This window comes from Topomyia yanbarensis, chromosome 2 (assembly GCF_030247195.1).
Source record: "Topomyia yanbarensis strain Yona2022 chromosome 2, ASM3024719v1, whole genome shotgun sequence".
NCBI classification, from domain to species: domain Eukaryota; kingdom Metazoa; phylum Arthropoda; class Insecta; order Diptera; family Culicidae; genus Topomyia; species Topomyia yanbarensis.
Window position 1 is genome coordinate 437,959,535 of NC_080671.1, and position 26,198 is coordinate 437,985,732.

The 26,198-nt window shown below is 43.2% G+C and overlaps 2 protein-coding genes and 1 long non-coding RNA gene across 12 annotated transcripts in view; 2 read left to right on the top strand and 1 right to left on the bottom strand.

The window, feature by feature from the left end:
• The window catches only part of LOC131685570 (G protein-activated inward rectifier potassium channel 3-like), a 432,523-nt gene that overhangs the window by 179,220 nt on the left and 227,105 nt on the right, over nucleotides 1–26,198 (top strand). The gene's annotated exons all lie outside the window — the stretch shown is intronic.
• The window catches only part of LOC131685571 (serine/threonine-protein phosphatase 2B catalytic subunit 3-like), a 249,870-nt gene that overhangs the window by 84,341 nt on the left and 139,331 nt on the right, over nucleotides 1–26,198 (bottom strand). The gene's annotated exons all lie outside the window — the stretch shown is intronic.
• Nucleotides 8,160–9,264, top strand: LOC131685574 (uncharacterized). The gene is made up of 3 exons (XR_009304839.1): nucleotides 8,160–8,586; nucleotides 8,700–9,154; nucleotides 9,225–9,264. It is a non-coding gene; the product is annotated as an uncharacterized LOC131685574 (long non-coding RNA).

Here is a 26,198-nt window from a genome sequence, read left to right on the forward strand (position 1 = left end):
CACGCAACTTTTTAAACAAAAGTGCTGCATTTTTGTTTGTCGAAATCACTGGAACCAGACCAAGCTTTTGGATGTGTTTCCAAATATTCTGGCTATAGTGGAAAAAGCATCCAATATGCGAAGCATCAGAATATTCGTGATGAAAAGCATTGATCATGCCCTTCTCGAAGTCTGTCAGGATCATTTCTGGAGCTAACTCAATGTCTATCTCAGATGCAACTGCTGTTAGCTTTTCGAGAACTTTTTTTGTAAAGTTCCTCCGTCTTATTGGTCATCAACACGTAAACTGCTGGAATGGTATGCGTGTGTACTGGTGCAATACTTAAATGAATTGAGAATAGTTGTCTATAATCCCCGGGGACAGTATCAAACGTTGCATCTGCGATCCAGTATCGAGCTTGGTGCAGTCTTTTTATGTCTTCGGTTGATGCGAATAATATGGCATGGCCCTCTTCGATACTGACTCTTCCTCTGAAAAATTGATCTCCGTCGACGGTCCGCTGATACTCTTCAGGTATTATCAAATCTCCCGAGTTCTCGTCATCAGCACTTCGAGACACTTTTGACCGCGCTCGTTGCACAAGCTTCCTCTGAGCGTTCGAAGAAACCTGCAGTTGGACTTCGTTTGATAACCCAATTGCGGCAGTTCTAGCAATTCTCACTGGTGGACCACTATGGCTTGCCGCATGGCGCTTTATTGACATCCGCAGTCTAATCGCCTCCACTTCTATTGAATCCGGTGCATGAAAATGATCTGATCCGGTTGTCATGTGCCGTTCCACGTTTCTTCGTTACAACTCTTGCCGTGCAGCTACTGCGTTCTTCATTTCGTCTGTTTCGGTTCCGACAATCCCAATAGAAAGTATCGTCCGTCTAAGTAACGTAACATTTTTAACACTTTTGGACATTTAAAAAGTCGTATTTAACTTACGTGCTTATTTAAACCGTACAAAAAGCCTTTCCAGTAAAGAATATCGCCTCCTCTGGAACTTTTCAAAATTTCCGGCGAGGCTTCCATTGTGAAGAATGTTATACGATCTATTTCGTTTTGAACGTGAGACGAAAATAATTTTCTTCTTGTGAACTTTTCATGGCTTGCTAGGAATAATATAGAAACGATAGCCGAAATGCAAATGTGGTAACTATGGTATCACTAAGTGTTATGTTGTATGTTGTTTATGTTATTTTATTCACAATTTGATAAAATGTTGTAACAAGGTGGCCGCTTACCCGCAAAGCATTGATTCACTCGTCGCCCGGTTTGCTCAAACTTAGTGGTTTCAATTAGTTCAAGCACACGAATAAAAGCGATGTGGCGTAGGCGTAATGAATTACCTAGTTTGCAAAAAGTTAAAAATATTCTTGTTTGGAATATTTACGACAGCTTTTTCGTTGCATATTTGCCGCTGTAATGGAATAAATAAATAACAGCGACGCCTAATGTGGCTACGCCACATCGCTTCAAGTCAAGTGCTGTCCGACATCGCTCCACTCCGTCGGACTTAAATTTAAAAAAAAACCCCTATGTTTGAGTAATCCGGGCAAACGAGTGGATCACAGGTTTGCTTGCGAGAGGCCGCCGCTTCCGACGGCGGGTCAGCGGCCACCTCGTCCTGCGGATCCTCAGCGGCTTTGCGCCGCTTTGGATCCTTGTCCTCGGTTATGCGGCTGGGCCGCATCACACTGGCTTCGCCGCATGCGACATGCACATGCAAGGGCAGTGTAATAACCGAAAAATGGTAAAGCCAAACTGACTTTTTTATTTTAATTTTCTTTAATTATCTATGCTTTTTATAAATGTGATTTAATTTTAAAATATTAATCAAGGGCAATATACTTCGGGGTTGATTTTCTGGTGAAAGGTACATTCTGAAGAATTATTTCCGGATATTGAAATTGTTAGCAGAATAGTTTTGTGTGGTAATTATAATTTCTAGGGAAATTTCTTTGATATTATATTTTCTAGAGAATGTTTTGGCAAAAAGTTTTACAACCACGTTGGACTCCATCTGATTGTAGTAAACATCGTAAATAGAACTTTATATTTAATTTCGGGAATGAATTATTCAATTGAATAAATTTGCTACAATAGCAGTAATATAATCCTTAATTGCTTAGGTATTAAAATTGTTAACTTTGCGGAGTCGTTAATTCTTCTGAGCGTGTTCATTCCTCTGTGACATACCCTTAATATTATTTAACCATTGAAATTACTTTTGATACGACATGGCTAATTCGATGAAATGACCCATTCGGCGAAATGACTTTCGGCAAAATTACCTTCGGCGAAACGGCATTCGGCGAAATGACCTTCGGCGAAATGACCCGCCCCCACTGCTTAACGCCAATTGCAGCGGGCCGTGATTCTGAATGTGATATGCAATGGATACGGTACAGATGTATGCGGACGTTGGAACTACACGATCACGTGTATCATCGCGAAAGGCTCAAGTGTTTGTATGTTAACGTGTTCGATCGCGTGGGCGTCCGTATATCGCGTTTGCTAGCGTGTTTGTAACTTTGCGTGCATAAATTCGATTTTACTGACATGCATCCATTCGCATGAGTTCTTGAATGATCGCCCGGGAACCGTGCATCTGATAATTGTCGGTGTACGGTTTACATGCAAGAAGTGAGTGAGTTCTTCCATATCACTAGAGTTCTCGGTCATGTCACCATGGAACGTGTTCTCTAATGAATGTTTTTTACAGGTTTCGAAGCTATTTCCGTTGTTAACATTTCAGCCTGCTCATTCTTCGGCCATCCTCAGAACCATTTATTAAATACAAAATTACAATTAATTCGACAAGACATTTTTTTGTTTCTACAAGACCACATTTAAGCCCGTTCGCTTCACGCTCGCGGGACTGTCGAAATAAAACTAAATTTAAATTTCTCTCTCACCTTGGTGGCGTCTCCATTTGCTGACCACGCTTGCCATGCTGTGCAGATGATGGATATGGATATGAGTGTCATTTTTTATTGGTCCAACTGACGGCTTGGAGGCTGCTAGGGTCGAGAGTAGGAACTTCCGGACGTAGCCAATTCATGATCGCGCGAACACAAAAGTTTGTAGGTTTATTCTTGAGCCCGCGCTTGTTTATTTACAAGTGCAAACGTTCATCGGGGCGTTATCTTGTTTGTGAGATCACGGGGGTAGGTGTTCGTGGATGACCGCGAAGCACTCGAGCGTTTGTATGTTGACGTGTTTGTCGCTTCTGATAGCGTGTGGCCACTCGCATATTCGCGTGAGTTGTTGAAAGATCGCACGAGGACCGTGAATCTGATATTTCTTTATTACTGTGGTTCAGATGCTAGAAGAGAGTAAGTTCCGCCATATCACTAGAATTCCCGATCATGTCGCCATAGAAAGTATTGTTTAGTGAATATGAGCATCATTTTCTTATTCAACTGAAGGCATGAGGCTACGCTGCTAGGACCGAGGGCAGAGACTTGCGGACGTGACCAATTTTTGACCGCGCGAGCCGTGGGTTAATGCTTGAGACTGAGTTCGTAAATTTTTAGGTGCTAAAACGTTCACCTAATTACCGAAGTTTTTTAATGTTGTCGAGATCGCGGACATGCATGTTTACGTTCGTGACCAGGTTTGTGTTATCGCGAAGGCCACGAGCAATTGTGCGTTTTGAATGAGTGTGTTGCGGCTCACCCTCAAAATCCCTATCCGAAACATACATAAAAAACCGCGAAAACCTGCCCTGAAAGCATGCCATACTCACTCTCCGGATCAGCATCACTTCTTCTCCGCGCAAACGTCGATCATACACTAAAGGCATTCAATCCAAGCCTTCGATATTCGGCACCACAAATGAACAAAAGACGGTTGCCATAAAATTCATCCAACCTAGTGCACACGAGAACGAAGGCGATAGCAGTAGACAGGTAGACGGAAAGAAAGGGCAATAGGAACGACACCAATAGCTTTGTGTGCACTGCTACGGCAAATACAACTGGCCTTTGTTATCCAGTGCGCACGGCACCAATAAATTAACAATGCCCATAAACGGAACAAGTAGTTCCCCGCGAAAACATTTGGCGCTGTAGACAGGATACAATTGATCCTTCGAGACTCGGAAACCATGGACCGACTGGAGAGAAGACGCTCAGCTACCCAGGACCGAATGAACGCTATCATCAACCGGATCAACGGGACGGATGACACCACTGCCCGACCAGAGGACCTGGAAGCTGAGATGGACAGTCTGCAAGAGACTTGGAGTGAGTACCGGGACTTCCACAATCAATCCCTCGATCTCTGCGAGGACGACGAGGCAGCCAAAGATGTCATCGAAGAGGCAAATGATTTGGAAGGAATGTACAACCGAGCGAAAGCCGCTGTTCGGGAATTCGCTAACAGAATTCGGCAACGGCCGACGCAATCACCGATGGAGGATATTCCAAACCCAGCTCCAGAGCTACATCTACCCAAAGGAATCCTACCAACGTTTTCGGGCGATTATGGAGAGTGGAGCTCTTTCTACGACCTGTTTGTGAGCTCAGTGCACAATAACCACCGATTGACGAAGGCCCAGAAGTTGTTCTACCTCAAGACATACACCACGGGACGAGCCGCAGCAGTGTTGAAACATCTGAAGGTGGAGGATAATGCATACGAAGGTGCATTAGAAGCGCTGAGGAAACGATTTGACCGAAAGGACCAGATTGTGAACCACCATGTGCAGCGTTTTATGGACATCCCATCTACAACGGTCGGGTCGGTCGGAGCCCTGCGACGGCTGTACGAAACTGCGGACGATGTTTCGAGGGCCTTGAAGGCTCTTCAACGGGAGGAACGGGATTGCTGGTTGATCTACATATTGCTTATCAAACTGGATGATGAAACAAGACAGCTGTGGTACACGAAAACTACATTGTCGGAGGAAGCACCGTCACTAGAGGATTTCCTAATATTCATCGAACAACGATCGTATGCACTAGAAACATCACAATCATCTGCGGGAAAGGCAAACCTTCGACAGTGTAAAGCTGCGCCACAACGCAGTAGCAGTTTCGTGGCTACCAGCAATTCCCAGGTTGGAAAATGCACGGACTGTGCAAAAACTGCTTAAGACCTAAGCACGGAACGGGCTTGTGTCAAGCTGGGTCCTGTAAAAATTGCAAACAAAATCATCATACTTTGCTGCACGATGGACTACAATCAGCAGCGCCGCAGCTCTCGTTCGCAGTAACAAGCAACTTTTCGATCAACGATGACTTTTTCTTCGTGCTGCTGGCCACTGCAGTCGTTAACGTGCTGGACGCCCACGGAAAACCACATCGTGCCCGCGTGCTGCTGGATTCTGCATCACAAGCTTCCTTCATAACAACAGAGCTCGCCAAGCAACTCGGGATTCAACCCAATGCACTAAACATGCCACTTCGGGGAATCTCAGGAATCACGACCCAATTAAAGAGCTCCGTCACCGTAACCCTTCAATCCCGTGTCGCTAACTACGCCGCGCAAGTGCATTGTGCAATTTTGCCAGAAATTACTGGAACGGTTCCTCACCGGTTCGTCGATATTTCCAACTGGGACCTACAAAGCTTCCAGCCACTCGCGGATGACTGTTTCAACACTCCAGGAAAGATCGACCTTTTACTTGGAGCCAGCCTCTTTTATCAGCTGTTGGACTCCGAGAGAATTTCGCTGGGAAGGACGAAACCGGTGCTACAGAAAACCTGCCTGGGATGGGTGGTAGCCGGATTCTGTGACGATACTGCCGGAAGTGACGTTACAACATCGTGCTTAATCGGAGTAGCTGGAGCGACGGAAGAATCAGCCACATTGAATCAACTAGTGGCCCGATTCTGTGAGCTAGAAGAAGCGATCACCGTAAAACATGTCACCGAAGAAGAACGCATCTGCGAGGAACACTACAAGCTCCACACTACACGGGACTCAACGGGACGATACATAGTGAAGCTACCATTTCGTCAAAATCCCTCTACCATCGGAGATACTGGGTATATAACCCTGCACCTTTTCAACACACTACAACGACGTTTGCAAAGGGATCCGAATCGCTGGGACCAGTATAGCGAGTATATATCTAACTTCATCCAAGCTAGATACGCTACGCGAATCGTACCAGTCCCTAATCCAGGGACAATAATTTACCTACCACATCATGCAGTAATCAAGGAGAGCAGTACTACTACGAAACTCCGTGTTGTCTTCAATGCATCACAGAAATCATCGAACGGACTGGCTTTGAACGATTTGCTAATGACGGGTCCTGTGGTGCAGGACACCTTATACAATATACTGCTCAACTTCCGGTCATACCGCATCGCCTTGACTGGAGACATCGCGAAAATGTATCTACAAGTCAAAGTTACAAACGAAGATAGCAAGCTCATTCGTATGTTGTGGCAGGAAGCAGGATATCCTCTAGCAGAGTATGGAATGAATAACATTACGTTCGGAACCACATGCGCCCCCTTTTTGGCTACTCGGACATTACAACAGTTGGCAGAAGACGACGGTGAGAAATACCCACTTGCCAAGCAGGCAGTTAAGGATTTTTACATTGACGATTGTTTAACGGGTGCTGATACGGTGGAAGAAGCGAAGGAAAAGCGGCAGCAGCTGACTTCTTTGATGCACGGTGGAGGATTCCCAATCCGAAAATGGGCGTCCAATCACCCCGAAGTTTTGGCTGATATACCGGCATCAGAGAGGGCGTTAGAACCAGTTCACCAGCTAGATACTGAGTCATCATTGAAAACTCTCGGCGTTAGATGGTAAGTACGGGAGGATCTTTTCACCTTTGATGTAGCGGTCGATCTTGAGCAGCCGCATTTCATCAAACGTGAAGTGCTCTCAACCATTGCAAAAATTTTCGACCCACTCGGGTTAATTGGCTCAGTAATAGTCCTCGCTAAGACGTTCATGCAGGAACTTTGGAAACTAGACATTGACTGGGACGAACCTCTTCCGGAGAAGCTCAACCATCGCTGGCGAATGTATCTGAGGTCTCAAGGAGGTTTGGCGAATCAAGGTTCCGCGTCGTTGCATTGGAATCGACAAACCCGTACGGATTTACCTGCATGGATATTGCGATGCTTCCGAGATGGCATACGGCGCCGTGCTCTACCTTCGAGCTATTGACGCAGAAGACAATGTGAGTTCCCGATTACTCTGTTCAAAGACGAAGGTAGCCCCAATCAACCGACCAACCATTCCAAGGCTGGAATTGTGTGCAGCGATGCTTCTCAGCCAACTAATCAAAACAGTAAAGGGGACTCTACGAGTGAGTATTCATGGTACGGTGGCGTGGAGTGATTCTACGACTGCGCTGGCATGGATCGCAGGAGACCCAACACGATGGAAAACGTTTGTCTCTAACCGAGTGGCAGAAATCAACAATGTTATCCCATCGGTCAATTGGAGGCATATTCCTGGAGAACGCAATCCAGCTGACCTACTTAGCCGAGGAACAGCACCATCCGTTCTCGCCACATCTCAATTATGGTGGCATGGACCATCTTGGACACCAAGTGATGCTGCAGACACCGTGAAAGTAGTGATTACAACATCAGAGCAACGCATAATCGAGACGGAGAGGCGCAACCCCAATATCCAAGCCTTTGTTATTTCCGTGGACAACATGGTGGATGTATCAGAGTTATTTAGGTTTTTCGATTGATGGCACTGACTCCGCGCCGGTGTTTTGCACTGGCACGGTGTCAATGGAACATTCCAATGCAAATCGAGTGCATGCATGATTGTGTGCGTGTAGTTAATCGAGCTGTCATTGAACAGCTGATGCTTTACTGTTTTCATTTTCTCGGGCTGTTTACGTGATTCCGGCTACAAAACATGGAATTAAGAATTTAGATGGACTTCCGGTGAAAATTTCAACGTGTCGACATGTTGGTTCTCACCGAGTGCTAGATAATTCGCTTTTTTCACCTTGATTGGGCGAATTACTCGTGCTGTGGTGGACCAATTTTGTGGCGCTGCGAGTTTATCGTCGGTTAGTCACAAAAAGTAAAGTCCATTGGACTATAAACGAAAATTAACTGGCAATATAGCTTTAAACGCTGTGCCATTTTGGGCTTTGTTTCACAAACAAGCCAAACAGAAGCGAAGAAGAAGAAGAAGAATTTAGATAATCTTGGTTCTGCTATAGAGCGATAGCGGGGTGAAATTCTGCATTTGATTAGGTTTTATCGAAATCTGCCGTTATGTGATTGTTTCAATATGGTATGCGCTGAAACTGAAACCAGGAAAAAATCGAGAGTTACTACCTGTGCGGAGTCAGTGCCATCAATCGAAAAACCTAAAAGCTGGCGATGAAATTGATTAAAGCCGAATCAATTTCTAGACGTGCTGATGGTTTGGGCTCTAGCTGTAGATCGCCGGCAACGGTAGCAAGGACATTCTGCTCAAATGGCATTCAAAGTGAGCATGGTTAGGTTTATACTTCGGCTAGTAAGTTATTTGATCGGATAATTTTTACACCGCATTTCTATCCGAACGAACAGTCAACTGCAGAGTATCTGCAGCGGTGAAAGTTCAACCTGTTCAACCATAAAGTAAAACTACAAACCCTAGTTCATGAGGTAGGTTTTCGCATTCTAAAATTTCGATGAGTATTTTAAAAAAGACCTTCCAATCTCATTTATCTTCATAGTAGAAGTAAAACCCAAATGGTCATGTCGGTTGCTTTTTTCAGGTTAACCTCACGAATTATCGTCGCAGTGTTAGCAGCATATTAGGCCCTATACATTGCTGAACTTCTTGTAGCAATAGCTCGAGCAAACAAGCTGGAACCTTTTACTGAGGAACCGATTTTCAGAGTCTCTTTTGCTCTGGAAGCAGGTGGAAAACAACATCATCCTGCAGACGACGACAACAACGAAACAAATGTACTTGATGCAACTGCCTAGGGCCGGACTCAAAATTTCTCGGCGCTAAAATTTTCACTATTATCAAACGATACATTTAAAGTTTGAATTAAAAATCAGATTTAGAGAAGGAAATTTATCACGGCATCAGCTATTTTTGGACATTTTTCAGAGTTGTTACTATTGTCATGCTCCTCTCAATGCATTGGTCATGGCACACTGTCGTAACATAGTGTCGACAGGACACATTACCGTGTTGCGATGAGCAGCCTGTAACGCCCAGGTTAGAACTGAACACATTTCTTATAATGTTTTGAGATATTTCAGTGACCATCTATCCCATCTTATTTCAGTTTTGTGTTCTCATAAGGGGTCATGCATAAATGACGTAGCATTTTAGGGGGTACACCAAATTTGTGACGAATTATTGTTCCTCCATTCCTAAGTTGATTTTCACGCGGTTTTTCATTTTGTAAATTTTACTGTTCGCGGAATGGCAGGCTCGCAAAGAAAAGGATAGATTTTTCATGCGGATTTAAATTTCCACATTAGTTAGCTAATATTGCTAACTAGTAGACTTATTTTGGTAGCTGAATTAAATTTTCTTTCGGATTCAATCAAAGAAAATTTAGTAATTTAGTTGAGCTTATGCTTCCTAAAATCGTTGGCAGCTGCAGGATTGTGAACTTTTCTTCATGCTTTATGACATGTAAAATTCTAAACAAAACTATCCACACTATATTTGTCAGCCCATTTTCTTTTGTAGTCAATTTGCTGTTATAATGAAAATGTTGATAAAAGTCGTCAAACATTTTGTATTTATTTAAAAGAATTGAAAAACATATGTATTTTTTCATCTCCCGGTCATGTTGCGCGGGGGGTTAGAGATATGCTACGTCATTTACAAGGGGGAGGTTAGAATTTTGTGACCAAATGCTACGAGGGGGGAGGGAGGGGTCGAAAATCGCCAGAAAAAAGCTACGTCATTTGTGTACGGCCCCTAAGACGAGTCCAGGCAGCCGGAGGAAACGATCGCTACAATGCTAAAAGCACAGAGAACAGACGTCCATCTTCAGCATTCAACTTGTGTAAAATCTCTAACGGTTTCGAAGGTAATTGGGATATCCAAACCAGGTGCGCTACTGTCGTCGTGTTTTTTTGTGGCTGAGTTCGACAGAATTGACAGCGGTTATTCCTCTACCCAGTCAAACTAGTCCGGAACCGGTTCGGACTTCCAGCATGAATTCCAGCTAAAATGCATCATCCGATAGAGTCGGAATCGGTTGTTTTCTTTGAGCAAGATTCCATACTGAATCCATTCAGGATTTCTAACCGGTTCCGGAATGGATTTGACGGATAGTTGGGATAGGTTGGTGTGGCGGCGCTAGTGTTTATCCTATATTAATTCAAATTGTTCACACGTTTTTTAAATATTTTTGTTCGATCATGGATGTCTGTTCTCTGTGCTAAAAGATTCCAGCCAGGCTTACCGGTGTCAATTCCTACTCGGATTGCCGCATTTCTAGCGCAGGCTTATTGAGCTGAGGTAGACAAGATGAAATATTCTAACGATGTCGATAAATAAACGAAAACAAATCCACTACCTTGTTGTGTTAGATCTGTTCATTTTAGTTGTTACGAAGGATGAAGACGAGAAGTGGAAAAATAATAGAATGCAAGCAATAGAAGGTGATTTTTACTTTTTTTAACCGTTCTCTTAAATGTTGGTAACCCTACCGTTTATAATAGCTGTTCTCACCAATTTATCATTGTTGTCATACAATCCTGGTGTTTCATGTGCATAGCATACACTCCTATCCAACTACTTAGCAGTTAGTTCTTTCAGTAGGGTTACAGCATCCATCCTCGACACACTACCAGTTTTCAACCATCCACACAACGTGGCAATTTCTGTATGGTAGTAGGAAAGCTAGCTGTGGGTCTAGAATTAGTGCTCTTCCCCTACGAGGACAATCTGGGAGGCAAACTTCAGACTGTCTGATTTACTGAGGCCTTCGGTTCCCTTGTGTCATTTAGTACCACTTCCTTGGAGCTTGCGACTTGTTAACGAACTACTCGGTCTAGTCCCCGACGATGGATCTAGCCTACTCGGACAAAAAGTTCCCCGACGAGAGAAATTCGAAAGCGAGCCAACCAGCCAGGTGCCGAGGTCAGTTCGGCGATTCCGATGGACTAGGGCGTCCTGGAGCCCAGGCACGAATGGTGATGTCTCCTCGCGGTCTGCTCAGCTTAATTCCTGGCAGTGAATCCGACTGTACGCGGCGAAAGAAGTTCTCCCGATACCGATTCTTTTTTAGTGTCAGTACCACAACTTATTGAGTCCTTTGGCTCCGTGTCATTAAGCACCGCAACTCCGTTAAGCCCTTTAGTTCTCTTTTTGTGCCATTTCACACTACTTCCTTGATTAGCTAATCAGTTACCCGACTTGTTCGCGAACTACTCGATCAAGTTCCCGACGATGGACCTGATCGACTCCGACTGAGAGATCCCCGGCGAGTTTTCCGAATCAGCTAGATGTCAAGGTCAGTTCGGTGACTCCGGTGAAGCAGGGCGTCCGGTTCACTGGGGCCCCGATGACTAGTGGTGTCTCGTCGCAGTCTACTCAATCTAGTCCGCAGCAGTGAATCTAGATTACGCTGACGGGGAGCTCCCTAACGAAAGAAGTTCTACCAATACCGATTCTTCTTTGGTTTTCGCACTATTTCTACAGGAATAGCCGGTGGGGTGCCGTGGTCGGTCTGGCGATTCTGGATGGAACGTGGCGGCCAGTTCGCTGGCGTTTCGACGACCCATACTCGGTGCTCTGCTTATTCCTGCGGAGAGTTCCCTGGCGATGATTGCTCTCCCTAAACCGTTGCTCGATGTTCATCACGCCGTTTCCGCTGTAAGACGGTCATGATCTACAACATAACTATTGACTTCTTTCCACGTCTTTACGTCACTTGTCATTCTGTAGGCTACAATATCCGGGTTGATGTCCGGTCCTCTTGTTTCAAGTAGCTCCCTGCACGTTGCTTCTAACCTCGGACATTCGAAGACCACATGCTCCACATCCGGTGTCTCCTCGACGTTCTCACACTCCGGGCACAATGGTGCCGTTGCGTACCCGAACCCAAGAAGATACTTCCTGCAGCAGCCGTGGCCCGACAGGAGCTGTTTTAGGTGGAAGGTCATCTCACCGTGCTTGCTTTTGATCCACGTCGACAGCTTTAGGATGGTCCACTTTCCTCTCTCCTTGTCCTATTCCTGCTGCCACGTCACCATCGAATCGGTTCTCATAATCTTTTTCACGTTTCTGGCGTGGCACTTGATATTCTCCGCCAAGGTGATGCAGATGGGGATCATCTCGGTAATAACGCATACTGCCTCCGAAGATATTATTCTCTACGCAATCGCAACTCGTACGACCACCAGCCGGAGCGACCTGTTCAGCTTTTCACGGTTCCGCTTGGTTCTCAGCGCCGCACCTCAGGCGGGAACCCCATATCGCAGTATTGATGACTAAACACTAGATAACAGACCTTCGTTCGTCTCGTACAGCAGTACTCTACTCTGGAAGTAGCTCTTCAAGATCTGGCTCATTCTTCTGTGCAGCGCTGCGACATTGGCCAATACGAGGCTGGATGGCTCGGTGACTTCTATGACTTTTACAGCTACACCATTTTCTGTACCTTCCACATTTCGGAGAAATTCGTTTAAACACTTCTGCATTAGCATCCTGAAAATGTCCGGATATGCCAGAATCGCAGCTTTCAGCGCCACGTTTGGTATTCTATCCGGACCGGAGTCTTTTTTTTATTTTAGTCGCATCGATGTCGTTTGCCACTCGGCTGTATTTGCTCCTTCTTCTTCGCCGTACGGTGTCGGTGACCAGGTAGTGGTCATGCTTCGAGAAGAGACCCTCAACGGTTATCTTTATCTTACCCGGCCATATTTTAGCTGGTGTCGACGTGCCATCATCTTCGTCATGACGACTCAGTACGCGGCCCCCAGGGATTGCGTCTACTTCTCAGCACAGCTACTTATGGCAAACCGGCTTTCTAAGCTTGATCTCCCTTTTGAAGCGTCCCTACCTTCTCGTAACCTCACTTGCTCTCCTCTTTCACATTCCGATATTGCTCTCTGAGCCCGACTTCTGGCTCTAAGACAAGCAGCGTGTAACGTACAGTTTTCGTAGTGCCTGAAGTACTGTAATGTTCACTTTATGCAGCTCTCGAGGAAGCAGGATGGCTTTCGCAGAATTCAACATGAAAAACAGATGCTCTTAGATTTCGCTTTCGCTGTCAGCATACGAGCAAAGACCCCACCAGGGTTGGTTATCCGATCTTCACTAAGGTTATTCGTACCTCAGCTGACACCAGGCGGATGCAAGTTTCTATCAGAGGTAAATGACTACATAGCTAAGAATAACCAGCTACATGGTAGATTCTCATGTAACACGATTATACATTTTTTAACTATTTGAAACTATGACTCTCAAATTTATCTTCTGCCACATTTATAATTTAATTTTAAATTATAAAAATAAATTAAATAAAAAAATTTAAAATGAATTAATCATTTCAATATTTTTATTTAATTTATTACTTTATTGATTCTTATTATTCAATTTATCCTTTTTATTCATTTTGTTAGTTTCATTAATTTTATTCAAGCAGGACTAGAATCTGCGTTTTCGCACTGTACGACGCCAAAATTCTGCAAAAAAATGGAACAGGAAAGTCTCCTCTCATACTAATCAGGTGGATCGAATATGGGATTTCAAATATCCTTGCTAAACTTAAAAGGTCAGGTTGGGACCAGTAAGAAATAGATTTCAGAAAATCATCAACTTATTTGAATACTTTTGCGTCAAAAGTTCCAGATGTTATCTAGTGAAACTGATGTCATCCCGGTCCAAAAACCCCGAAGTTATTTCCGATTGCTTTGGGGTAACTGGGTTAATTCAAATGCTTTGTAGAGTTTTATAAAACACATCTTATCAGATTAATAGAAATTGAAGTAAATCATTCCTGTTTTCCCTTGGATCGGTCATAAGATGCCAAAAATGAATGCTCTTTGAATACATTGAGAATGTGGCTAGAAACGATAAAATCAGAACGTTGGTAAATAACTACCTAAGAACCATATCGAATTGTTTTGAAACCACGGGGACAGTTGAACCATTCACCGCTAAATTTGGATATTGATCCCAGAGGATAACTTTTAACCACTCGCAAAGTACTAATGACCTTACAGAACTAATTTGGATACCATTTGACTCGATCGAATACAGCACATGATTCCAATACAAGCTTGATAGGACTACGTCTGGAAGCACCGGCTCTACGAAGACATGCGCTGTTTGTAAATTGATTGTTCGTAGTCTACCTGTGTTCAGCTGTCGAATCCTGGGCATGGTGTATGAATTTTATAATGAAAAAAATAAATTTAAATTCAATCTACAGAATCTGGGAGGGACAAGGGTTCGACGGATGGCTGTATAGGCATAAGAATAGTTCACAAACTTCAATGTAATTTATAAATATCAAAGCATAACTTTTCTTAATGCTATCAGGTTTTGTTGTACAGACTAAAACCGTCCTTTGCCGGCAAATATTATTTTGAGATGCTTAGCTCTCGTTCAATAAATAGCGGCGTTAACTAATCTATCTTAAGTTTTTGGAATCTCATTTACCATCAAAAATCAGAAAGACGAAATAGACTGATTACTTCAGGAGGTACTGAACCAGTGATTAAATCCATTGCGAGATTGTTTGCTTTGTCATCTGATGTGTAAGACCGGGTTCGATCCGTCTCGACATTGCGAGATTGTATGCGCCAAAGCCAGAACACTCTCGGAAAGTTCATTACATCTGGATCGACCATGCAGATGCATAACAATGCAGATCACTTGTTTCCTGCCAAACCATATTGTTAAAAGTTCCATAGATCTTTTAAGACTAACTGCGACGACACCATCGTTGATTGAAAAGTATTTTCTATAACACAAAAGCATTATTATGCATCCAATTAAACATAAATTATATTAATCACGTCGATTTCAGAATTTTTACGCATCCACCTTTTGTTGTTTTTGTTTGGATTGCGGTTTTGACGTTTACATGTTGGTATTGGTGAGTGCACTGGCTCGCACCGACAAAATTTTCGGTGCCAAATCTCTGCCCCGAAATAGCACTGGAATTGCACTTTTTTATTGCAGTTCCTATCAATGGAACATGGTGTCGGTGTTTTGACAACACTTCTGCAAGAAAAGTGCAATTTCAGTGCAGAACACTCCACCAGTTCCTTCAATCGAAAACTCTAATTGAATACCATCTCCACATATCCCAGGCTCGTTCGAGTGGCAGCATGGATAACGCGGTTCATCAAGAACTGCCGGGGCGAAAGACATCAACGGCAGCTAGGACTATTAAGTCCAGGCGAATTCAAGACAGCGCATAAATTATACATTCAACACACGCAACAACGGGCCTATTCAGCGGAAATTCACGCTCTCAAGCAAGGACTACCATTACCGCAAAATAGTTCCTTGCTTCAATGGACTCCTATTCTCGATGGTGATCTTCTCAGGGTGGGCGGAAGACTCGCACTATCAGGACTCCAATACGAGACGAAACATCCTATTTTACTACCACATGATAGCAAATTGACAGAAATATTCTGTCGATACGAACATTTACGCAATCATCATATTGGTGCTCAATCACTCTTGGCCTCGGTTAGAAGGATATTCTGGATACCCCGTGGACGACAGCTGGCACGTAAAATAGTAAGGAGTTGCATACCGTGTCACAAATCCAATCCAAATCGAGGACTTCTACAACAAATAATGGGAAATCTTCCACCTGAGCGAACGAAACCATCGGACCCGTTCTACGTGTGTGGAGTGGACTATGGCGGTCCAATTACATTAGTTCAACGAAGAGGACCTGGCTCGCCCACAACGAAAGGCTACATAGCGGTGTTCATTTGTTTTTCAACAAGAGCAGTACACCTGGAGGCAGTTAGTTCACTATCGACAAAGGCTTTCCTTGCAGCATTGCGACGATTTGTAGCACGCCGGGGACATTGCGGTCATATCTACAGCGATAGCGGCACCAACTTCGTAGGCGCTGAACGGGAAATGAAGGAATGGTACCAGAAGGCTCGAACGCAGGATCATAACGATCAAGTGGCAGATTATTTAGCGATGGGCGGAACGTGCTGGCACTTCATCCCGCCTGGATCTCCACACATGGGCGGTCTCTGGGAGGCAGCAATAAAATCAGCAAAAAAACATCTCACGGTGGTGACTCAGCGCGCGCGGCTGACGTTTGAGGAATTTTCAACGCTTCTTGCGGACATTGAAGCAATTTTGAATTCACGGCCAATCTCTCCAGCTTCCAGCGATCCAAACGACCTACAACCGCTAACGCCCGGACATTTCTTGATCGGCCGACCCCTAACTGCTCCGAATCAGCAAGATTATTTTCCAAGTAACGATGTGAGCTACGACGTGAGATTTAAGTACATCAGCGAACTCAAGAAGCACTTCTGGGACCGGTAGAGTATGGAATATCTTCCTGAACTTCAGAGGAGAGGAAAGTGGCACCAACCTTCAAAGGAGCTACATATTGGCGACTTGGTTTTGATCCGGAAACAAAGGCTTCCAGTTCAAACTTGGACTCTGGGACGAGTCACCCAACTTCACAGCAGCCCGGACAGCAACGCTCGACTGGCAACTATAAAAACGCCGGAGACGGAGCTAGTACGGTCAGTACACAGTCTAAGCAAACTTCCATTACGGTCAGAAAATTAAAAAAAATTTAATTTGGTGGGCAGTGCGAGAGTATGCAATTCATTATGTTAGTGAAAATCTAATTTAAAATATACAGTGAAGACCCGATTTTATCAACCCCACCCCCGATTTTGCCTACACTCGATTTTATCAGTTTTTGGCCCGATTTTGTCAACCTCATATGAAAATTGATTGTTGGTAGTTTGTATCTAACCAAGCTGAATTCGAGTAAATCCTTTGAGTAAAATTTTCTTATCTTAGAGATCCGAAATATGCAAAAATAAAAATTTTATTTTTATTTAAATTTTGCGCTGTCAGACCCCCTTAAGGGAAATTTAAATTAAATAATAAGAAAGGGTTTTGAGGCTATATCTAGGGACTAAAGAAGAATACTTTAACAGTATCGGTTTCTCAAAAAGAAAGAAAATATCTGTCAGAATGTTGTCAATGTACCCGTTTTATCAGCCTAAAATTCATCAAGTTGCCGATAAAACCGGGTCTGCACTGTAGTAATAAACGAAGTCGACCGATAAATTGACACGCCCACTGCGAGCTGTGGAACAATGTCTGCAAACACGCTCCACAGCAAAAGCTAATCCACGTCGCGCGCACAGGCTAGTGGTTGATCGATAGTTTGGGCAGGTGTACAGTATGAAAAACACAAAAGATTAAAAAGGCCCATGAACCTTCTCGGTGTCCTTAATGCACCACTATCGAGGCGTAATCCAATAACCATCTTAAAGCAATTGTCTGTCGAAATTCTTTAAAACTGATGCACGAAATATGCTTAACGATGTTTGCAATACCGTCAAACCCATCAACTTAGGGAAGGGTTTTTTTTTATTATTTAAACAGTATTAAGGGGAGCGTATAGTATAAAGTGCTTAAAACGAAAGTTATTTTGTTCTACGATTTTGAAGGCAAGGCAACAATAGATCTTTTGGGTAATGTTGGGATTTCTTTCCACATTCATTGTGTACGAAAAAAATATATTTTCAGTCACACAGAGCCACACATACGAGCGTTCCAGGAGTAGACGTCCAACCATTTTCAAGTTGAGGAGCGCCGCGGCGAACATGATAACTCTCGATAAAATTGTCTGATATGAGAAATTCAATAAGTTTTGTAAAGCTTAGACTTGTAGTTAGTCGATGAATCACAAAAGATGGGTGGGTAATGTCTGCGACATAACCGGAGAGATGTAGAATACATAAGGAACACGTTCTTCAAATATGTTGATATTCATTGGAATTTTCGGACAAAAGGTGATTTGGGCGAGGAATATTTCAAATTATTCTTTACAAAAATGATGGTGGTCCTGACAAGGACCGTTTTTGTTGGCGTTGTTGGCCTTGGTGGGGAGATGCGCTGGCTTCGATTTTCGTTGGATGCTTCTGACTTCTTACTATTTCCGGGCTTAGCTGTTGTCCAGGAGGTGATTCTGACATGATTGGTGTAGGTGTAGGTCGTCAACCGGTTATAATTTTTCAAGCGTTGTTTACATTTGAAATTAAACCACTGGATCAATTAAAAAAAGTATTGGTCTGTGATATGAAAAGTACGAAATATATCTTCGGGTTTCTGCATTGACGTTTTTGACAAATACAAGATCAATGCATGTGCCTGCAAGTGTAGTTGCTTGTGATGGATCAGAGATCAAACGAAGCTTGAAACATTCATTCATAAAATAAACAAATTTCAAATTCTCTTGTTTTGAAACATCTATGTTGAAGTCGCCTGAAACGACCATTGGAACATTCTGATTTCTAGACTAAATATTCTACATTAAAAGATGGGTGGGTAATGTCTGCGACATAACTGGAGTGTCGTAACTACACTTGTGACGTTAATCCAAATCTAATGATATGCAACGAAATTACGTTTGCATGTGAAATTTTCAAATGATTCGTTATAATTATGGTTAAAAATTCTAATTGGGAATTCTTTTCCATCACCAACTATTTTTCTTTTTTTCGAATCTACAGCATTCTTTGAAAATATTGTTGAAATGTTATTGATGAAAAACTGAAAATGCGTTTGGCAACACTGCTCACTAAATGGATGGTGGGAAGACGCACATTCGTTTTGATTATGCTAGTATTAGTAGCAGGAAAGAATGAAAAGGAACATAGCCCGAAAACGAGCAAGCGAGAGAGCGATAGTAATTCGTATTCGCTCTACTAAACTAAAAAAAGATGGGTGGGTAATGTCTGTGACATAACCGGAGCATCGTGACTTCACTTCGAGACGTTAATTTAAATCTAATGATTTATGCAGTTAATCAAAGGAGGCTGCCAAAAAGTTCGAATAAAAGCACGCGACTAGTGTACTTTGCACGTTCTATATTTTATCAACACTAGAGAGAATCGAAAAAATAATTCAAAGTGTAATAGCAACATGCAATTGTGGCAACACTGGCCATGGGATGGTGGGGAACACGCACATTCGTTTAATTTATGATGTATTAGCAGCAGAAAGGAATGGAAAAGCAGTGCGCGAAAACGAGCGAGGATAATTTAAATTCTCTTTCTATCCACATATCGTATTTCTAACCTACTTGCTGAAAATTGTTAAACACCTCAAATGGATATTTCAGTTTAACTCTTATTAGAACACAATTAATTGGTCCTGAAAAGAACCGTTTATTGTTTTATTGCGGGAGCATAATTCAGACGCACTCCCCGCGACACGGTGAGCCAGTTTAATATATTTGGCCTGAAAGTTATGCGTTTGGTGCAGTATTTTGCATTCTCGAACCAGTAGGCATCGTTGGCTTCTCGGGGCATCATTACGACTGAGGTTTGTAAGCGTAGCTCGACTTTGCAGTCCTGTACAATCTCACGAACCAGACGCTGGAACGATAGCCTACAGATTAGTTGCCCTTTAGTTGGGGCGAAATTCTTGCAGGGCGACAGTTCCGATGAGTCACCAGTAGCTGGGGCACTGTTTCCGTCCATCGCCATTGCCAACTGCTTTCCTTCGGTGGACTGGCTGCTTGCTAGTGCTTGAACGAATACGAATGATGAGAAAACCGACTGACCAATATTCATATATAAACACACGAGAAAGCACTACTATCGCTCTCTCGCTCGTTTTCGTTCCATTCCTGCGCCTTTCCTTTCCGTTCGGCTACCAATACTAGCATAACCAAAACGAATATTCTGTCTTTCCATCGCCTTGAATGTAGTGGCCAGTGCTAGCAAACTTGCATGTTCAGTTTTTCAATAACAACATTCAAACAATATTTTCAAAGAATGTTACAGATTTGAAAAGAAGGAAGGAAAATATTTTCACAAATTTAAATTCTTTTGTGTTATTTGTTAGCGCTGATAAAGGCTATTTAGTTTGCTACTAGCAAGGAGCTGCACAAACAAATCGATTTATGCAGTTAATCAACGGAGGCTGCCAAAAAGTTCGAATAAAAGCATGCGACTAGTGTACTTTGCACGTTCTATATTTTATCAATACTAGAGAGGATCGATAAAATAATTCAAAGTGTAATAGCAACATGCAATTGTGGCAACACTGGCCATGAGATGGTGGGGGAACATGCACATTCGTTTAAGTTATGATGGTATTAGCAGCAGAAAGGAATGGAAAAGCAGTGCACGAAAACGAGCGAGAGAGGATAATTTAAATTCTCTTTCTTTCGTTCCACACATCGTATTTCTTATATAGACGCTGGAACGATAGCCTACAGATTAGTTGCCCTTTAGTTGGGGCGAAATTCTTGCAGGGCGACAGTTCCGATGAGTCACCAGTAGCTGGGGCACTTTTTCGGACCGTCGTCATTGCCAACTGCTTTACTTCGGTGGACTGGCTGCTTGCTAGTACTTGAACGAATACGAATGAGAAAAACCGACCGACAGATATTTATATAATCGCGCTAATATGCACTACTATCGCTTTCTCGCTCGTTCTCGTGCCGTGCGTGAGCCTTTCCTTTCCGTCCGGCTTCTAATGGCCTAACCAAAGGAGTATGCCGTCTTTCCCCCACTAACTGCTCTCGTCAAGCAACCCAATGCGAATAATCATAGGAACAAACATGTAGTGGACCTATATATAAACTTTTCATTATTTTATTGTTCGGTTGGTCCACCATTTTGACGGCTCTGTGCGGGATGGGCTGAAAATTTTCACTTTTCCGAGTCGTTTTCGAAAGATTTTTCAAAACACAATTTTTTGTTATTAGTGCATGTTATACATACTTCAAATTTTAATACAGCATAGAGGAACATATTTTCAACAAATTGGCCTAAAAATCAAATCATTCTGTTAAGTATGATAAAAGTTATTAACGTTCAAAATCTGACGCGGTGCCGCAGCCGATATTTTGAAACGGGACCCCTATATTGAAAGCTTAAATGTATTCTACATTAAAAAATAGAAAAAAGTTCGAGTTTCGGAAAATGGCTTCATGAAAACCGTACTCAGACAAGACCATGCGTTCTCCCCACGCACACCTAATACCCCGTGGATTAACTCCCTAGTTGGTCAAACAAGCACCAAATAAACATAGAAATTAGTCTGCTTAGTGCAAAGTAATGTCAGCCCCGTTGGCTTCACCCGTATCCGCATACGTCCTCCCTTACAATGACATCAAATCTACGAACATTTTAAATTGCATCTAATGAAATCAGCACAAATCACCCCATTTCCAATAGACCGGCAAAATGAGTGTATTACGTTGGTGATGGTCGTGGTCGATTAGTGAGCGTATCTGTACGACGATGAAGGCCTCAGTTTGAGGAATGGGGTATGATATTCTACACGGAGAAATCTTCTGGATATTCACGTTCTCGTAGACGCAGACCGAATTATGATGGTAAAATTAGCGCAACATTGTGCAGCGTAACCGGTTCCAAACGTTAGACACACAGATAACGGAACCATGCATAAGAACACAACAAACGAAGAGATAACCAGAGGTCAAATAATGTTGAGGATGTGGGTAGTGTTGCTTTTCTGGGAAATTCAAGCAATACACAAGGTGATCGGAATGAACTGAAAACAAGTATTGTGGCGCTTAATTCAGTTTTAATATAGTCGACGAAGTATGCCTAGTTCAGCAAACTGTGCTCGTTTACTTCCGACAACAACGATCGAGGATGGACCAGATATTTGAGCAACGATATATAAACCAGGGAACTGTGTATTCCAACAACGCGTACGATTACGTGAAACAAAACAAATCACGGTAGATTGCTAGAACAGAAGTATTTATTGGGTATTTCCACAACTGAACTGTGATGATGTGCTGATGTGCTGATACTGTTGTCTTACGCCATTTTTGTACAACATCCGGAAGAGCCCAAACGCGTTGTATTATAATCAACATCAGCGAATCAGATAAGTTGAACCTGGGATATGCCCATAAATTCAGTCCCACGGTCTGCGAAGAAATAAATCTATTTCCATAGAGATTCGCTAACCAGAGAAAGGGCAAAGCCCATAATAACGGGCGTTCAATAAAAATGAGAATGATTTCAATACCTTACTGTAATTAAAGTAAAGAGCGTAAGTTTTTCCTCTCCAAGATAATTGCTCTCTGGACTTGCTAGAAATGTGAGGCATATTTCTTTTCACTCGGATTCCTTCAGTTCAATCGAAGATGGCGTCGAAACAGCAAGCGCTCCGCGAACGTGTTGTACGGTTTTACGAAACGCATGGTCATCGTGGAAAAAGCTTACGGTAGACCACTTTCGCGACGAAAATGTGCCCATGAGTACAGTTTACCGGATCCTGACATCCCTGAGCGTGGAGCGGAAGGCCGGTAGCGACGATGGAGGACATCATCTGTCGGAAGAAGCCTTGATCCCCCGAGTACACGGACGAGCAGATAACGATCGTTAAATCGCAGTTCCGGTGGATGACGAAGAACTACCGCGGGACGTCGTTTGTGCTGGACGACGAAAGTTACTTTCCGCTATCGAAGACTCACATTCTAGGAAATTACAGCTACTGCGCCAGCGACAAGTCGGCCACACCCCCCGAATCAACAAGAGTACCAGGAGCAGTGTTTTGATAAAATTCTTCGGCCGTTCTTAAAGAAGCATCATACGTCTTCTGGCCGGACAAGGCGTCTTCCCACTACGCCAAGTAGACGCTGGAGTATCTTGAGCAGAAAAAGATACCGTACGTGCCGCAAGAAAGGAACCCGACCAACTCGGCCCAGTGCCGTCACATTGAGATTTTTTTTCGGTTCCCTTAGCGCCCTAGTGTAAGGGAATGTAGTCTAGGTTGGGACGGGTTTGTTCAGAACTGCTCAGTGCAGGTGTAACAAAAATGAACTATAATTTCAACTTGTAATAAACAGTGAGCTGCGACCGAGTCTAATATGTGCTAAAAATAACAGATGGCAACACTGTATAAAAACGAAAATATCGACCTGTCCTAAACTATACAACAATCCCTACTGAAAAGAGTTACACCAAACACCACGATAATTTATTATGCTCTCTTAGCTCAGAAGTGTGACTCTGATGATCACCATTTTACTGCGTTGCGTTGTGATGATGATTTTGGCGGATTGCACACTGGAATCAGGAATCAGAATATATTGCAGCCGGGGCTTTATATCTTCTCATCATTTCTCTGATCGACAGAAAAGGAGGAATAGGATGAGTATAATTGCAAATACTCAATATCTCTATCTCTGCCCTTCTCAGTGACGAACAAAGCTGCGGTTGCTAAGCATTGCGTTTATCCAACCCGAAATATATGCAGATAACCCATGACCGCGCGTCGCTTCCAGAATAGACTGGAAGGGCACATTGTCAAAAGCACCTTCAATATCTAGGAATACACCCAAGCTAGATTGCTTGAGCGAAAAGGCCTTTTCAATGTTATAAACAACAACGTGAAGCAGAGTGTTCACGTGGATTTTCCTCACTGATATGCATGTTGCATTTTGTGCAGTGGATATTCAACTAAATTAAAGTTCCTGATGTGATGATCGATTATCCGTTCGAAAGCTTTTAGAAGAAAAGAACTTAAGCTGATAGGCCTAAAACTCTTGGCTTCTTCATAGCTTGGCTTTGGGAATAAATCTAACGGAAATTTCTCGCCATGTTTTCGAGACGTACCCGGTAGCAAGACTGGAAAGCATGATATTTTTCGGAATCCGAATCATCAGAATGAGATCTGCGAACATTGTTCAGCTCCGATAATTAAGAACATCTTTTTCATCATCGTGCCATAAACACCATATCTGGTTTTTAAAGAGTTATTAAAAAAAATCGATTTCAAGAGAATTTTATTTAACCTGCTAGCCTCGTTCAGACTGGAGACATTAGTGCATAGGTTTTGCCAGCCACCCCGCTCTGCAGATCTCTAAGACATTTCTTGTATGCACTACAAGCTAACCTGAAAGCCCTGGAATCATCACGCTGACGCCGGTTTCAAGCTCTCTCATATCCTTCTTCATTCTTTCAAGCTCAGCCCTGCACCACGGGGTTCCCCTAATCGTTTTAACAGTACAAAGTGGACAAGCTTCTTCGTAGGATGCTACTGTGAATGAGTTTGTCGTATCCACGACGTCATCTAAGTCGTCTAGTTGACTAATTGACGGAAAATATTCATGAAATTTAGTCGCCAAGTTTTTCAAAAAAAGGTTCCAGTTTGTAGATTTGGGATTACGATATGATGATGATGATGATGATGAGACGGTTCAGTTTCATTTGGAACCTGCCAATTTCCCCAGCTCATGCAAAATTCTATTAGAGCAAAGCGTTATGTCTAACACCTCCTCCCTCCCAGACCCCTCAAAAGTTGGTCGGTTTCCAACATTCAGAATATGAAGATTTGTACTACGTATGTACTCCATCAGTTCAGAGCCTCTCAGATTGATGTCTGAGCTGCACCAAATGATGTGATGAGCATTCGCATCACTGCGGATAATGAGCGGAAGCCCATTTCTGCTACAATATGATACAACGCTTTTGAAATCATCAGAAGGAGATGACTCGTTATGCGGTTGATATGCTGAACAATATACATATTTTTTGTCTACGTTTCCGACAGTCAGTGTAACTGTGACAACACAGATATCGCGAGTTGTGAGCTCCGATATGCGACACGCGTCATTTGCAAAAATGCAAGCACGAGGCATTTCACTTGGGTTAGTCATGCCTGTCTTGTTGTAAGCAATGAAGGCAGTGTTATCGAAAAAGGAATTCAATTGCATAAAAAGATCCATGAAGGTAATACTAGAATTAACATGCCTGAAAGCACTAATGTCAATGCTCATCGCACTAAGAAACAACTATGGCCAAGAAACACCAACAAGGCGAAATGCTTCCCCAGACATATCAGTTCAAGTGTACGACCCACGAATATTAAGCAGCTTTACGTGCCCGGTGCTCAGCCCCGCTTTGAAAATGAGATTTTCGCCCCATCATCCCATCTCAGACGGCGGCCTTTGCCGCTCTCCAGAGAAAGAACGACGAATTCCAATCATTCCCGGCAACTGAATCCTGGCTGCCCTCATCCTCCTTCCCCGGAACGGTTGTATTCCACGAATGCTTTCGGAGGACGACGGTTCGACGGTTGGTCAGCAATTTATATAAGCCACCACCGCACCATTCTCCACCTTGGGATTTCGCGGCAGCAAATTGTTATGCAAAGCGAAGGAAAAAAAAAGCGACGGTTGCTGCTGTTGGCCGACTCGATCCGATGATGGACGTTCCGTTTGTTATGGAAATGTTCAGTAGAGCATCGACCAATGGTCGGCTTCGTCCGTGTCGAACTGCAAAGCGAACGATGAAGTGACAAGCTTTCACCTGTAGGAATATGTGTTCAGTTGGCTAATTTATCTGTGTGTGTGTGCGACCTGTTGACACTTTGTCAAGCTGTCACACGATTTTCGGCAGTTTTTCGCGACAACGAGCAAAGTAAGCGCTTTTTTCTGTTCTGCACAGAATTCGGTTGTCAGCCACGTGGGGGCACGTATCAATCATCATTATTTTGCAGTTTGAACGTTGGGGCAGTACTAGCCCGGCGAATGCTTCGAAGAGAATGCGCAGGGCAGTTGAAACAGGGTGAAAGTCGTTAAAAAGTTTAGTTTTTTTCTATCGTTTATTTGATGTTACACTGCCTGATCATTGCATCTTACTTGAGGATTGAGCAGCGAAACTGATTTGCAATAATAGCTGCGTTGCCAAGGTTGCTGGTGGCAAACGCTTGCTGTCTTTTTGTTAAGTTATTTATATGTCAAAGTAAAATTAACGAGTAACGATATATTAAACTTTTGAATAAATTCACTCAAATAGTATAGAAATACAATTAATTCTACCGAGTTAAAGTGCTTACCGGTAAACGGTATCATCCGCCTAGGCACTTTTTTGTAGAATGGGGAGCAACCATACTGCTGCTGCGACAGGTGTCAAACTTTTGAGTGGCAAAACTTTACAGCTCCAGCGGGAAGTCGCAACCCACGTTTGTGTTCTAATTTCCCTCGAGAGATAAAATTGTATTTTCTAAGCTCAATTTCTCGTGGACGTTGTCTATGGAAGCTTGAACGGGAACC